The sequence below is a fragment of the Mesocricetus auratus genome, unplaced genomic scaffold (assembly GCF_017639785.1).
Source record: "Mesocricetus auratus isolate SY011 unplaced genomic scaffold, BCM_Maur_2.0 Super-Scaffold_100031, whole genome shotgun sequence".
In the NCBI taxonomy this organism is placed as follows: domain Eukaryota; kingdom Metazoa; phylum Chordata; class Mammalia; order Rodentia; family Cricetidae; genus Mesocricetus; species Mesocricetus auratus.
This window is the reverse complement of record NW_024429212.1, coordinates 10,162,225-10,178,620: the sequence shown is the minus strand read 5'-3', so window position 1 is coordinate 10,178,620 and position 16,396 is coordinate 10,162,225.

Here is a 16,396-nt window from a genome sequence, read left to right as displayed (position 1 = left end):
AGGCAATGAGTACAGAGAGAGAGAGAGAGGTGAGGTGTCCTTTCCAAGGTCACTCACCTACCAATGCCATTTTGTTCGTCTCCTCTAGGACTGCCAGTGAGAAAGTGGTTTCCACGCAGGACTACGGGGAGATCCAGACCCCTGATGAGACAGACACCAGCTGCTTTATTTGTCATATGTGCTCAACGCTTGGGGGGAAGGAGACTGCGATAGGGCAGGGCCATGGTGGGTGAATGAAGCCAGCCAAAAGAGCCTGTGTCGGCAAGAGTTACAGTGGTCCCGCTGGAAGGTGTGGCCAGCTTGTTTACACAACCCCAGGACTGCTGCCCACCCACAAGCAGGCACTGTCTGCTCCGGCAAAGAGTGTTGTTTGCCTGAAGGACTCTAATAATTCAGTATGGAGAAGGGAGGAAGCCAGGGGGAGGGATCAGACCACTCATGACCTCCGGTTTTGTCACCTGTCAAAGTAGCACCTACCCTGAATCCTAACTTCAGGCGTCCACTTCTGCACTTTAGAGGGGGTGAGGTCCTGGGCAGCCTCTGTGCATGGTGGAAAGGGTACGCCAGAAAAGTCTGGGTTCGGTATTAATTTGATGCATAATCTTTTTTTAATGTGTGTGATGTTTTGCTTGCATGTATAGCTGTGTGTCCCAAGTTCAAGAGGGTCAGAGGAGGAAATCAGATCCACTGGAACTGGAGTTATAGACAATTGTGAGCTGTGATGTAAGTGCTGGGAATCAAGCCCAGGTCCTCTGGAAGAGCTGTCAGTGCTCTTAACTGCCTAGCCATCTCCCCAGCTCCTTGGTGTGTGATCTTAAGGAAACACTTAAGACTGGCCTCAGCTTATGCATGTTTTAGATGGGAGATGATCATAGCCTCTTAATGGTATTATAATTTTTTCCCCTGAAAATGCAGGCATAGTTTAGAAAGTCTACAGCAGGTGAGAATTTCCTTCCCTTTCAAATGTAGAAGATGAAATTAGATCACTGTATATCACAGAAATCAGTTAAAGTGGATCAGAGATCTTAATGTAAGGCCTGAAACTCAAAACTCTGAGACTCTTGGAGAAAACATTGGGAAAAGACATCGAGTTAGAGGCCGGGGCAAGGCCTTTCTGAAAAGGACTTCAAGAACCCCTGGGATGATGGCAAGCACTGACAAATGAGTGGTGAGACAGCCTGCAGAATGGGAGAAAATAGCTGTATACCAGGCAGGGGATCGTATGAAGGACCTCAGAGAGGTCCCCAAAGACTAACGCCACTACGGCCCACATCATCCAGGCACCAAACAGGCAATCGAGTTTAGCAGGCATTTCTCATAAGAAGAAACACAAATGGCTGATAAATATTTGAAAAAAAAATGTTCACCTCGTTCAACCACCAGGGCAATTTGAATTTAAACTACACTGAGATCCCACCTCACCTTCCTCAGAATGGCTGTCATCATCAAGACAATGGCTAGGCATATTGGTCACAACTGTAACTGTAGTCCTCCGGAGGCAAGAGAATTGCTTTGAGCTTAAAGCCAGATTATCAGAGATTGTATGGCATGCCCCTCACAAACAAACCAACGAAATTACTCATGTTCTCCCCTTCCCCCTGCCCCAACTCCCCCTAAAACAAAAGAGGGCAAATGCTGATGAGAATGTGGGAATGTAAAATGGTGCGGTTTCGTTGGCATCGGTGTGGAGTTTCCCCCAAAAGAACCAAGAACCGAATAACCCCATGATCTAGCTATACTGATCCTAGGAAAATACCCATGGGACTCTAAGTCAGCATACCACAAAGAGATACCTAATTTACCACTGTACTATTCACATTAACTCGGTCATGGGGCCAGTCTAGATGGCCATCAGCAGATGGACAGACAAGGCAGTGTGACACATGTGCTCAGCCGAGTTTTGTTCACCTGGAAAAGAAGAATGGGACGGGGTCACTGAAGAAGAGTAAGAAACTGAGACCATCGTGTTAAGTGAAGTAAGCCAGACCCAGAAAGACATACGCAGTGTGATTTTGCTCATGCCAAGTCTAGATTAAAAACCAATGACAAGAACAAAGAAGGGTACCTTGAAGAGGGGAGGACGGAGTCTACAGGGAAGAAGAGACGGGGATAAGACAGAGTCATTGCGGGGGGAGACAAGATATAGAATTTTTCCTCACACGCAGACTCTGGGTGTGTGTGTGTGACATGAAGATAGAAAGACCATTTGGGATGAGGATTGGGTGTAGGGAGGGGGCAGAGGGATGAGGAAGGGTGGTGGGGATGAGCACACATAAGGTAGAGTTACAGATATGTATCATGCGTACAATGATTTTATGTACATGTGAAGTGTAATGAAAGCTTTCATGTTGTATAGTAACTGACATTCAGTGGAAGACAACTTCCCTCCCTTAAACGACGTGGATATCTACCGACCCCTATGCTACTGTGACTCTCACTGCAGCCCTTGGCTGGTTTGCTCTGTGCAGTCCCTGTCAGAGCAGCCGTGTTCAGAGAGCAGGTGCTACGACTCCTCTTGAGCATCCCTTTCCTGGACCTTGCTGCTTCACCTCTGCCTGCAGGCTGGGACGCTCACGTTGGTGGAGCGTCTGCTAACTGGCAAGCAGCTCAGAACACTGGAACCGGCTACTCTTCTAGAGTCACTATTAACAGGGGAAACTATGCGTCTGTGACTGTTTGCAGAGCTCTAACAGACAACACAAAACAGAACACAGTAATTAACTCTGATTGGCTTTATGTCCACACGCTCTACTGCAATGAAAACTGGCATCAAGAGAGTGTGGTCCAGTTAGTAATGACCACAGAGGACTCACCTTGAGTCCAGCATCGCAGGGTAGATGTCCATCTTGGCCACCCCCATGGACGTGGACTTGCCTGTTCCCTCATCAGCTGCATGCCGTCTTCCAAGTTCGCAGCTGGCTTTGTTGACTGGGTGACTAACGGGCACACACAGCCCTGTGTTGTCAGCTCGGTTGTTACAAGCTAATTGTTGCCCAAATATCTTAATGGGTAAAGTGGTCAGAATCCCTGGAGTTCTTTATTTCAAATGAGGAAATTGTAGCCTGGCAACTGAAGTACATATCGAGAGTTTTATGAAATAATCAAGTAAACAACCCCACTTAAAAATAACTAACTCCCTATACGTTTAGGTTTATAATAAAGCATTATAGGTTATTTCCTCCCCTGTCGCTGGGCTTGGAGGAGGTATGACTTCCCCAAGGCAGGGGTTCCTCCTGACTTCCCCGCGCTTAAATTCTTAGATGCTAACAGAATGCTAGGCACACAATGCTTGCCCAGCAGTGTTTGCTGAATGCTTGTGAGATGGAGCAACAGAAACAGGGAGGTCTGAGACAGTAAAGGTAACACACAGTTTCTCCCTTCTCTATTGTGTGTTCTCTCCAATGTCTTTGACGCTTGGATTGTGAGCCACCCTTAACATCTAAGCCATCTCTACAGCCATCTTCTCTACTACTTTAGGCCTAGTTTACCGTGGCTGAGATGTATAAAGTCACATGCCAGAAACTATGAAAATGATCCAATTATAAATGAAAACAATCAAAGTCTTTGATAGCTTCCTTGTCTGTCCCTCTTCATCAAGCTATTCATTTAACCTGTCTAAATGTGTGTTCTTTCTGTAATGGGAAAAGGGTCACTACCAAACTCCTTTGTATTAAAAATTAGCCCCATGTTAAGTCGGGCATGGTGGCTCACGCCTTTAATCTCAGCACTCACGAGGCAGAGAGGCAGGCGGATCTCTGAGTTTTGAGGCCATCCTGACCTACAGAGTGAGTTCCAGGAAAGCCAGGGATACACAGAGAAACCTAGTCTCGAAAAACAAAATAACAAAGCAAAGCAAGCATTAGTCCCATGTTGATGGTGTGTAGTTTTTCCCATATGTATAATCTAGATTTCAATAGATAATGTGTAAAAATGTCTAGAGATGTGGCATGAAAGCAAAAGGGGGTCTATTTGAGGGGAGGAGGGGGACCAGAGGAGGGAGGATGGAGGAGATGACGGTGGGTATTGAGGCTATGAATATGAGCAAGGCAGGATGATTGAAAATGCCATACTGCAACACATTATTTTACATGTTAATTCTAAATTGAATTAAGACAATCACTTAAAAATAAAAAGTTACCATAAGGCCAAACCTCCAATTCTAGCATTCTAGATGTGAGGGCATGTATATATATATATATATATATATATATATATATATATATATATATATATATATGTGTGTGTGTGTATAAACTTAAAATAGTCTTATTTTAAATCTTATTTTCTAATGAACCTTATGGTTTGGACCCAAAAGACCAAGCTGTGAAAAAAAGGAAAAGAGTGTGAAGATCAAGCTGATCAAAAAGTGTAATAATGTGGGTCATTAATTCCCAAAAGTTGAAGATTCCCTGGGGTGTTTTTAAAGTCTGGAAAGAGTAGGTCTAATAAATATCACCTCAGAACTGCCGGAGAAAAGTCGCTCATATCAAATAGGTTAAAGGAAGATTTAGTCCTAAGGTCTTCCGAGAATAAAAAGTTTGAAAGGATAATGTGAAAATACAACTTTTAAGGGAATCTCATTGTGGAAGCTAATATATAAATAGTGAGACCAAGGCCCATAAAATAGAATCTTCTAGCGTTTAAGTTTCAGGTTACCGTTATACACTAATACACTTAAAAGCTTAAGACATTGGGCTTAACCAGTATCAGATACCTCTTAATGAGCATAAACCATTCAGGAAGAAAACATGAATCCCCATAGATTCCAATTTGAAGTGCGAAGGAACATTAAAGCCATTTTGTTCAAATCCTATCTTCTGGAAAGGAGATTGAGGTCAAGAGAGGCCAAGGTACTTGCGGCAGCGCTTCACAAGGAGCACTCATAAGTCCTGGCGAGCGTCTGTCACACCGAACAGCCACATGGGCGTGTGTACTGGGCATGGAGAGATTATCTTCCTGGCACAATACGGTGGTGCTCAGTTTTGAAGAGTTCAGTTTAATGCAGTGAATTTGGACCCTCAAGACCAATGCTACCCCAGAGAGCTGGCATCCCCCCACACCCCAACACTGCCGTGTGAGCCCAGCACAACGGAATGTTTTACAAATGAGCCAGATTTAATTCATTTGCTAAACTGAGCCTGGAATGGGATGCCTCTGTCATATCCCTCCCCTCAGGGCTGGTGTATCTCGTGGAAGAGGAGGCTGAAAGAGTGTCCTTTGTGCATATGTCATGACTTCCAGTGTTGTGCTTTTATGGGATTCCAGAGGGTGTGAACGAGTGAGTCTCTGTGCTTGTATTTGTCTCTTGTGACTTTTCTTGGGCCCTTTTCCTTTTCTTTGGTCGTTTTGTCCCGTTCCAGTGTCTTAGTTTTTGCTTTATCTTACTATTTTTTATTTAAAAAAGAATTTAAAATGCAAATAAAGCAATAGATTATTCAACCAAAGAATGACATGTCCTCATCATATGTCATTGGTGTCGGTAATTTGAAAGTAGACGTAAGTGGGAAATGGAGCTTCACCAGACAAATATTGAATATTTTACTCTTGATTATTCCTTCTTTTCTTTTTTAGTTTCCAGATGTTTCTCAGTGTTTATTTGCTTGTATTCTCCCTTTTATCCTCTCTCACACATCCCTGCAGAATTTTTTTCTCCTTTTTAGTTTTGTGAGGCAAGGGTTCATCCTGTAGTGCAGGCTGGCTTCAAACTCTTGGTCTTCTTGCCTCTGCCTCCTGAGTAAATGGCATTACAGGCTTGAGCCACTGTACCTGGCCCTTGAAATACTCATGCGGTATTTCCTATTTATTTCTCCCTTATTTGATGTGCACGATCATGTTACAGATGAGGAAACTGAGGGCTGGTGACTTCTCACAGCATACTTTTGCAGAGCTGTCATTCAAAACATGGTCTGGGTTGTCCTGTGGTGGTCAATTTCATGTCTGTGTGACAGGTCAGAGTGCCCAGTAGTTTGGTGAAGCAGAAATCTAATTCTACTACAAAGACACTTCCCAGATGTGACCAACATTTCAATTGGTGACTGTGTGGGGTGGCAGGCCTCGTACATCCATTGCTGGCCTCAACAGGTGACTGTGTGGCGGCAGGACTCATCTGTCCGCTGGCCTGAGAAAAAAATGACCATGATTTCCCCAGCAAGAAAGGATCCCCAGTCCCCAGTTTGAAAGGGAAGGATAAAAGACCCCTAGAAATATATTGAGGTTGAATATCTCTTTGTGAGTCCAAGGCTACCCAGATTTACAGAAGATTGGTAAGGGAAGCAAAGCAGTTGGCCAGTAACTGTTACCTCAAACTCAGGCTGAAAGGGCTGAATCACACACACACACACACACACACACACACACACACACACACGCGCGCGCGCGCTCTTCACCAAGCCTCAGACTGCTGCCTCTCCTCAGTGTGGCTGGAGAATCCTAAGACTTCAATGCCTTCCTCTCCTCCTTGGTACTGAGCCTTCCTGTCTTCAGCTGGAGAATAAATGCCTGATGCTGAGACCTTGCCCCTCCTGTCTTATGGACCTCCCTAGTGCTGGGATTAAAGGCGTTTGATTCCAGGTGCTGAGATCATCTTTGTGTGAGCTGTTTCTCTTTAGGACTGGATCAATCTTGTGTAGATCTGGGTAGCCTTGGACTCACAGAGATCTATCTACCTCTTAATCCTGAGTCCTGGAATGAAAGGTGCACCAACAGCTCCTAGCTTCTGTCTTCTGGGATTAAAGGTGTGTGTCTGGCTTCTGTGACCCGTGACTGACTTTGCTTTCTGAATCCTCAGGCAATCTTTGATAAATCATAAATAATGTGGCACTACACCCCAGTTTGCTGACTGGCAGAATCCAGATCCCAGAGAACCACTCAAATTTGTCCTAACTTCCCATCCTGTAGACTTGCTTGGCAGGTTTTAGACTTGTCGCCCCACAGTTGAAGCACTAATGTTCCTCTTCACTTGTCTCCTGCTGATCCAATTTTTTACTTGGAGAACTTTGGATACCCCTTTCCCCACCCTGTTCTTTGTGCCTCCTGGTATTGAGAGTTGGACTTCGGAGTAAACAGGGGACTGGAGCCCTTGAAGGTGTTGGGACCAACAAGTGTAGAGTCTGTAATGGAATTTCTTTCTTGCCAGCCGGGTTCCACAGCCATGTCAGACCCAAATGAACACACAGACGCTATATTAGTTATAAAACTGTTGGCCAGTGGCTAGGGTTTCTTATTGGCTAGCTCTTTCTCAATTATTAAACCTTTAACTACTAATCCATGTATTTCCACATGGTCTTATCTTACCAGAGAATGCCAGACCTGCAACTCTTTTGCCTGCTACCTGACGACTGCTAAGCGTCTCTGCAGAGAACAATTTCCTGTATGTCCTTGCTTATATCCTGATTCTGCCCAGCTACATCACTTCCTGTCTATCTATATAGACCTCCAGACCTCTATGGTTAGCTAATGACATGTTTCTGCCCAGCTACATCACTTCCTGTCTGGCCAATCAGCCAATCAGTGCTTTATTCATTAACCAATAAGAGAACCATAATATACAGGAGAACATTCCCCCATCAAGAGTCCTTCTGAGGGAGATGCTCTCAGGGAACATGTGATGCAGAAGGATCTGGGTGGGCAGCAAGGAGATTCGGGACACATCACCTCAGCTGCCCAAGGTGGCCCCTAGTTGGATCCAGGACTGGGCAACAGTAGTGCCACTAAGAAATGTTTTCCAGGAGAGGTTCTGCTTGCTCTATAATTGAGATAGAAGACGGATGGGTACAAAAGTCATTTGGAGAATGTCTTTTTAGAAAGTAATAAAAATTCCTCTGACCCAAACTGAGCTATCAACACTTTTGTGAGCAGGAAGAAATTTCGATTCCGAATTAAATACTTTAATGAGGAACTGATAATAAGTGTGAATTCAAACTAATCAGTATTTCAAACCACTGAGCCAGTTGAGGAACCATGTGTGGCAAGGTCTGGGTAAGTTAACAGTCATTTAAAGTGCCTAATTAATTGTCCCACCCCTAAGTGAGAATAAAACAGTGAAGAAAAAAACCATGTCTGTCACTATGCCATACTTAGGCAAGTGATTCAACTGACAATCTGGACAGAGGTGTTTTCTTTTCTTTTTTCTTTTTTTTTTGTAGCATTAACAAAAGCTCCTTTCTTCTGGGGGAGGCTGATGTAGGTGGCCCTGGGACAATGACACTGTCAAATACAGATGGGAATGCTGTCTTGCCCTGAGCATGCCCAATGTGCTGATGTGAGGGGAGGACCACCAGAGTCTTGTCGAACAGAAGGGAAAACTAAGAGACAAGGTGAGAGGTGGATCAATCATGGTTTATTCATTTTCTTTCCTTACCCTGGGAATAATAATTAAAAGCACAGAGGACTTGAAGTAATCCTGCTTTCTGAGCTACAAGGTTATTGGTGGAAGTGCCCGTAGTGAATGTTTCAAAGGATGCTGGGTTTCTCCTTGCAAATCCATTTCACCTTTGGGCGGAGGCCCCTGGGGTTTGATGGTTTGATAGCAAGGGCATTTTGAAGATAACAAGACAGATGGAGGAGTAGAGAGGGCTTGCTCAGGCCATCGTCTGTGGGACTGTTTTTCTGGGCTTTGAGAATGAAGAGCTCTTTTGGAAACTGAGTCATTTCTTAAGGGGCCATGCCCTGGAGTGCTAATAAAGGCCAAGCAGGCTAATAAGGTGTTTGCTCATCTTCTGACTGCCTCCTCATGACTCTCCTCTTCCCTCCATCACAGGGGGGTGCCTCTGTGTGAAGCAGGAGCTCTATCATGTCTGGCTGGTGTGAGCTATCGCATGATTCACAGCTGCATAACTCCTAAAGGAAAAGAGGGTGTTTCCATAATTAACTTCTTGAAATGACTCCAGAATAGGGGCATACAGTAGGGGCCAGGACTTTTCCCCTCTCCCGTAATTTAATGAAAGAAATCCAAAATGCTGAAACCATCCTCACAGATATTCAGGCAAAAATAACATTGTTTAGAGTATTCATATTCTACTGAGACCACTTAGTCACTCGTGAAATTCCCATTTTGTGTGGCAGCATCGTCGTCCTGTAGGTGACAGAGAATTAATTCTGAGATGGGGAAGGAGACAGACAAAGAGCCTGGAGGCCAGGAGACCCTGCAAAGAATGAGGAGGATGGGGAGGAAGAGAAAGCAATGAGTCAGGGTCACACTAAGTATGCCAACCATGTCCCACCATCCTTCTCTTTGCACTTTGGAAAATGAGAAGAGAGACAAGCTGGGCATTCGGGACGCTCAGACTGTGACATTGGTGTCCCGTGGCTGTATAACACATGTATGCATGTTACATAGCATGTCTATCCATAAGTTATTCTTTTGTTTCTTCTTGAGTAGGATTTCAAGGATGGCCTTGGACTCTTTAAAGCTGAGCCTCGCCTGGAACTCTATACAGGTGAGCCTGGTCTTGAACTCCTAATCCTCCTCCTTCCAGCATCTGACTGCTGAGGTCACAGGTGTACATCACCCCTTCCTAAGGTCACTTCTTCCTTTACACAGAGTAGCTCTTTGCCTCAAACAGCATCCGGAGTTTCTTACTCACTATTCGAACTGATTCCCATTGGGCAAATTGATGGGCGACGGCCATGTGTTCTGAACCTTTCTTGAAGCCAGTGTCAGAGCTTGCCGGTTTGCTTTCTTTTCTGAAGTGTGTTGTGTGGTAGATGATTCATTTTTCTTCCTCCTCCAACACCTTCCCCTCCAGTCCCCTCTCTCCTCTCCTTTTGATGGTACAACATGCTAAGTACTCAACTCAACTACTGGAGATGCCTGGATGCCCACCATTCTTGACCACAGCCAGGTCAGTCCATACCTGCTCAGATGCCTAAGCCAATAGGCATGCACCTACTTGGACATGCAGGTATAATTTTTCTCCAGGAAGATTCCCATCCCTCAAACATAAGTATCTCCTCAAAACAACTCCTGGAGCAAACATTCTCAAGGTCAGAGTTTCAATGACATTTGTTCTGAAACCTTACTTCCGTCTCTGCCTATAGTCTAAGGTGTTAGTGTATCAAAAGCCCCCAGTGAGAAAAAGAGAAGAAAGGGCTGATGGAGAAGGAGGTCCCACTCTGGTGTCCAGAATGGCCACTCAGGGCGTGAGTGGCAAAGTGTGGCCTAGAGCCTGCGCAGAAGAATTCAGCTCTCAGACACTGCTTGAGAAACCCCAACCACAACAGACTCTAGTCTCAGACTATTCTAGATGCAGGCTTCCTAGCTGGCACGGTCATTTTCTTGTAACAATGACATTCTTTAAAATGTGTTGTGTAATCCGTGCGGTGGTGACACATGCCTTTAATCCCAGCACTTAGGACGCAGAGGCAGAGGCAGGCAGATCTCTGTGAGTTCGAGGCTAGCTTGGTCTACAAAGCTACACAGAGTAACCCTGTCTCGAACCGACCCTGCTCTCAGATGCTGCATATGTCTAATGGCTTCCTTTACGTTACAGCCCCTATGACGTGATGTTTTGCTTTGTGCTAGATGAAGAGGTTGAGTAGGTTTATTTAGTAAATTGTTAAAATAACAAAGGATACATAAAGGCAGGAATGCCACCGTTGACAGTGTCTACCGAATGAGAGACAAGTGACAGGCCTGAAGGAGTCGTGTTGAGTAAACACCTCCCTGACTCCTGTGCCTTCTGAAAGAACGGGTAGGTGATGGCACAGGAGGGAGGAACTCCACATGAATAATAAAAATCACCGCTTACGTAACTGTTAAGGAAGCTCGAGCCATTTTTATCCGTATATGATAAAACCCAGAGCAAATGTTTTTCTTTAGCTGCATGGTCACTTCACTCATAGTAAGAACAGTGTGGAAATATGATTGTTGACCCGGGCAGTTGTAACCAGAGAAGACAGACATCAACAGAAAGAGGACGGAAGGTTAGCTCACTTGTTTTGTGGTTAAATACTGGAAGGTGGCTTTTAAAATATCTAAACATGTTTAATTTCTGAATACAGGATCAAAGATAGCTGAAAAAGAATAGAACATTTCCATGATAGTTTTGCTATCTCAACGTATATGTGATTGTGTGTGTGTGTCATACTTGTGTAAGAACAACAAAATATGTGAAATATGAGTACTAATTCTGATAGAAAATTGCTAGGAACAATACTTAAGTTTCAGTAATAGAAAAAGCCAGCATGAAGAGGGTCGGTGGGCGCACACTCTCACCGCTAGCTGAGGAGCCATGGGCAACTAACTCTCTCTAAGCGGGCGGCCCTTGGTACTTCCACAATGCTCCAGAAGAAATCGGCACAAGAATAAATGGGCAACACAAATTGGTCTTGATGGATTTTTTAAAAAATAGGGGGTGGCATGAAATTGAGTGGATGGGGAAGGGGTCTAAGTCTGGCAAGAGTTGAGAGGGTGAATATGATTTAAAAAAAAACACTGTACAGGATTCTCAGAGAACTCATAAAAAAAAACAATACAGTGTTACAGAAAATTCCATTCCATAAAGGAAGTTAGAGATTCTTTTTATAGATATTAGAAAAATTTTAAGGAAGTTGGGTGAGATGGATTTAAATATTCATGAGACCGAGACTTGATGATAATGCGGTGCGTGTGAGGAACGTTTTAAAACATGAAAAAAAGAACTGAGGCAAATTGAGCCTGCACACACTATGCCACCGTAACACTCCTCCTGAGTGAGCTTGGAGCTGCAGCGTGGGGGGGGGGAGATTCCGAATCTGTTACTAGCTGTTCCACATCAAGTAACTCAGGCCACTGCGGTCTCAGTGTCAGGAAGACAACAGAATTGGAATAAGCACTGTGAAGTAAGATTTAAAGTCTATATTCAAATTGAGAGGGTTAAGAACTTCTGGTACCCAAGTGCTGGAGGCGGCTCTACTAGCCACTCTTGTAATGCTGTGACCAAAACAGCTGGCGAAACAGTCTCAGGAAGATGGGCGTGATTTCAGAGACAGTCTCAGGAAGACGGGTGTTGTAAAGAGAAGCTTTTTCTTTGAGAGAAGCCTTCCCGCCAGCCTGGTTCTAGAGCCGCATCAGTCCCAAATAAACACATATTAATTATGAAGCTGTTGGCCTTGCTTGTTTCTTACTGGCTAGCTCTGACTTAAGTAATTACCCCATAATTGTTAATCTAAGTATGTCTCTTACCGGAGAATAGTTCCGGGCTCCTACCCCATGGTGTTACATGTTGATTCTCCTGTGTTTCTCCTTCCCAGAATCCTCCTGGACTCCTAGTCCCTCCTATCTAGATTCCTATTGGCTCAACAGTGCTTTATTGACAAAGGACTTCCCCAACAGGGTGTGATTTCAGAGACAGTCTCAGGAAGGCGAGTGTGATTTTGGCTCACTGTTTCACAGGGAACAGTTCATCATGGCAGAGAAGGCATGACAGGCTTCATGGATGCAGAAACACTTGGTGAAGGCCCCTCATACTACCAAGAGCCAATTAGTAGAGCATGCCAGTTGGAAACAGGTGAGTGTAACCCTCCAAGGCCTGTCTCTAGTGACCCGCTTTTGCTAGCTAAACAAGTCCTGCTTCCGGAAGTACCCCCAACCTTGGATCATAAAGCAAGCTGGGGTCCGAGTGTCCAGAACACAAGCCTGTGGCGGGCACTTCATGGGAACATCATAACAGAGACCTGAGAAGGTCTGGTGGTGATCAAGGAAAACACTGTACAGGGCAATTGTCCAGTCATGCATGGAGACATGTGTTCCGATCCGTCTGTGAGCTTCTGTGGCTCCCCTCACTATCACCTTGTATGCTTTTAAGAGGATTTATTTTTTTAAATGAGTGTGTGGGAGAGTACAGTTGCTCAAGGAAGCCAGCGGTATCAGATCTCCAAGAACTTGAGTTATAGATGGTTGTGAACTGCTTGACGTGAGTGCTGGGAACCAAACTCAGATCCTCTGCAAGAGCGATGTGTGCGCTTAACCCCTAAGCCATTTCTCCAGCTCGGCTGTGAACAGTTTCTATAGCGTATAGCACTCTCTTCCTTGGTCTCCATATCTACAAAAGGCAACATCCCACCCTAAGTCGGCACGCATCCCTCCTTTGACAGAATTTTCCAGCCTTCATGGTTTTTCTTTCCAGCTCATTAGTAGCCACTCAGTTATTTCATGATTGGTGCTGATCTTGGGAATGCAATTTTCCCTTCATTCTGTTTTTCTAATTATCTGATTCCTGGAACATTACTGGCATGTGAGTGTCTACACTGTCTAGGGTTCCTTCTTCTTCTGGTGCAGGGTCCAGTCTTGGATGAGGAGACGGGTTCAAACTGATTCGCAAGCTGGTCTTTCATTACTTGTGTGACCCTGCATTGTCATCGTGGCCACTGTCTCCACCCTGCACCTACAGTTGGGGGCGTTGTGTCCTCACATGAGAAGTCTGGGAAGGGAAGGGACAGGGACTGCTCCCTCCTGCTCCCTCCACGCCTCATCTCACCAGAAGTTCAGTCTATACCGTGGCTTTCAAGTAACCAGTGCTGTGTCCTCCACCGTCTTTCCTCTGTCTCCTTGGCCGGTTTGGAACATGTTTGGACGCACAGCAGCAGCATGGCTTTGCTCAAGTCATGCGTCACTTTCCCTTCACCTTGATTTGGCTGCGATGGCTGCATGTCTGTGTAATGGTCTTGGGAGTCTGAGTCCCTATGAGCATTTTTGTGTCAGCGTGTGCTGTGAAGGTAGCACCCCCCGCCAAGATCGGCAGGCTCTGTCCCTGGAACTTTGGAACTTGTATTTTAGCACACGATAGCTGGGGCTTTGCGCATGGGGTTAACAGTGCGTTCCTTGTAGCAAGAGCTCATGTTGTATCACCAGGATGCACACTGAGCCCCCCGCCCCCAGTCCTGATGAGGGCAGGACCTTCAAACCTGTGGAGGCAAAAGAGATGATCACAGATCATCTTGAGGGATGGCCCACCCACATCAAAGATGGAGGGACAGGAGAAGCGAGAGATGGGATGCTCACTAGTCCCTCTGGGAGAAATAACTCTATGGATCCCTTAATTCAGCCCAGTGCAACCTGAGCCGCACTGGCTGCAGAAGTGAAGCAGAGAAAACGTGGACCATGCTGCACGTCTGCAACCCAGACACAACGGCAGCAGGAAGCTGGAAGACTGTACATCCGCTGGCATTGGAAAACTAGAAGATGGGCACGTCAGCTCACAGCAGTTTGTCCTTACAGAACCCTGCAGACCAAAGGTGGCGTCGTCATAGTATGCCCCCTTTACTGTAGAAGGACAAGCGGGTAACACCAGCCAGCTCTGGGGAGGCCTCTCCTCCTTTGTGGCTTACAGATGGCCGGCTGCCCATCACTTTCCCGCATGGACTGCGGAGAGAGATGGGGGAAGGCAGGAGCGGGAGTGATGGATCAGTTGTGTCTTGTGAGCATGTCAATCCTACTGGGTGTCAGCGTCCTACTGGGTGTCAGCGTTGCTCTAGCCTATGCTCTCCTTTGACCTGATGTCCTGCAAACACTGCCTTCAAACACAGGCACCGTGGACTTAGGGCTACAGCATTTGAACTTTGAGGAAATATTATTCAGTCCATAGACCTTGATTCTATAATTTAAAAATATCTCTGTCTCTCCGTTTCAGTGGTGTGCATGTATCTGCATGGTGCAGCTGTGCACGGTAGTTAGTACTTGGGATAATATTACTTTTTAAGCATTCCCATTGGCTGCCCTGTATGTATGGACAGGCTTTGTAATTCCAGTAACTTAGAAGGTTGAGGTGGTGTGATGGCAAGCTCAGGGCCAGCCTGGGCTACAGGGTGAGTTCAAGGCCAGCCTGCACACACCAGTGAGACCTTGTTTCAAGATCTAAAGGAAAAAGAGGGCCAGGGAAGTGTCTCAGTGGTAGAGTACCACATTCTTAGAAAAGAGCCCGATTGAACTGAAACTTTTTGTGTTTACATTTTAATTTTTTTAATCTAAAGAACAAAAACTTCCCAAAGATCACTCATGTGAGTTCCCTAACTTTCCCACCAACTTCCTCTCCATTGGCTTCTTGTATAACCTCGGGCGGGGGCCAAGCAGAGGAAACTCACAATCACACAGTACCATCAGCTGAGCCAGAGAGAGCCTGTTGGAACTCACCGGGTTTTCGACCAACTCTTGTTTTCAGTCCCACAACTCGACAAGTTCGTTCTCCTGCTCCGTTCTAAATTATAATATTGCCATGACTCAGTTCCCTCGTCTGTCCAGCCCTTGACAGTTTGAAGCGTCTGGGTCAATAGTTCAGTCAAGTGTCCTCAGTTCGATTTGTTGTTCCTTTTATAAGGGATAGGAACGACCCAGCGTTTGTGTCACTTTCTGACTCTCCCTATAAACATCCGTACAGCTGAGGACCGCACAACCCGAAGATCTGGCTCCTTCGTGTTCCCAAGTGAGAGGACATTTGAGATCTCCAGTCAAACCTGGTGACTCTAACTTCCATACACCTCTGCCATCCTAGGATTCCAATTTTCACAACTCTATTGCGGCTCTACCATTTGATCTAAATGTCCCTAAGCAAGTTTGGAACAGCTGGAAGTAACTGCGCAGCAGAGAGTAAGAGAAACTGCTGTGTGGAGCCGACCACACCTGGGTCTGATTTGGCAGGGGGTTGGGGTGCTTGTGGAGACCGTGATTTTGGAGCCGGCACTCAGTAATAATGGCTAATAACAGTGACTATTATTTGGTAATTACTACGTGTTCTGTGTATCAGGGAGTTGTGCTTAATTCTTATGTAAATTATCTAATCTATTCTTTACAACCACCACTGGAGGTAGGTAGGAAAGTGTAGACCTGAAGGATAAGCAGTTTGCTTATGGATACATGGCTCACAGGGCCCAAAGGCCTGCAGCATGATAGCTAACAGACGAAACGGCACTATACCAGCTAGACTCTCAGATAAGGGTGTGCTGGGAGATAGTATCAGGTGTCAAAGACTCCTGAATCAAAGACTCTGGAAGTTGAGCCAGGCATGGTGGTTCAAGTCTGTCATCCCAGCACTTGGGAGCTAAGGCAGGACTGTTGCCATGAATATAAGGCCATCCTAGGTGACACAGTGAAAACTTTTCCCAAAGAAACAAACAGTAAATGATCCCCAAGGTTCCTGGAATGCAGGGGCTCCACAGTTACCCACAGTATTCAGCATCTCCCAGGCTGGGATGCTCTTGGGTTACTATTCTACAAACACCCAGCCTCCACTGTAATTCTTCACCAGATAGTCAGGCATGTTTCTGGCCTACCGTGACTATTCAGTTTTCCTTTCGAATGCCGTCACCTATTGGTTTAACAAAACGTTAACAAAACACGTATAAATGTCCGTCTCACTTGACAGTTTCTCAAATGTTTGAGGATGACCAGCGCCCTCCTTGAGTGTTCTCCGTTTTGTTCTCT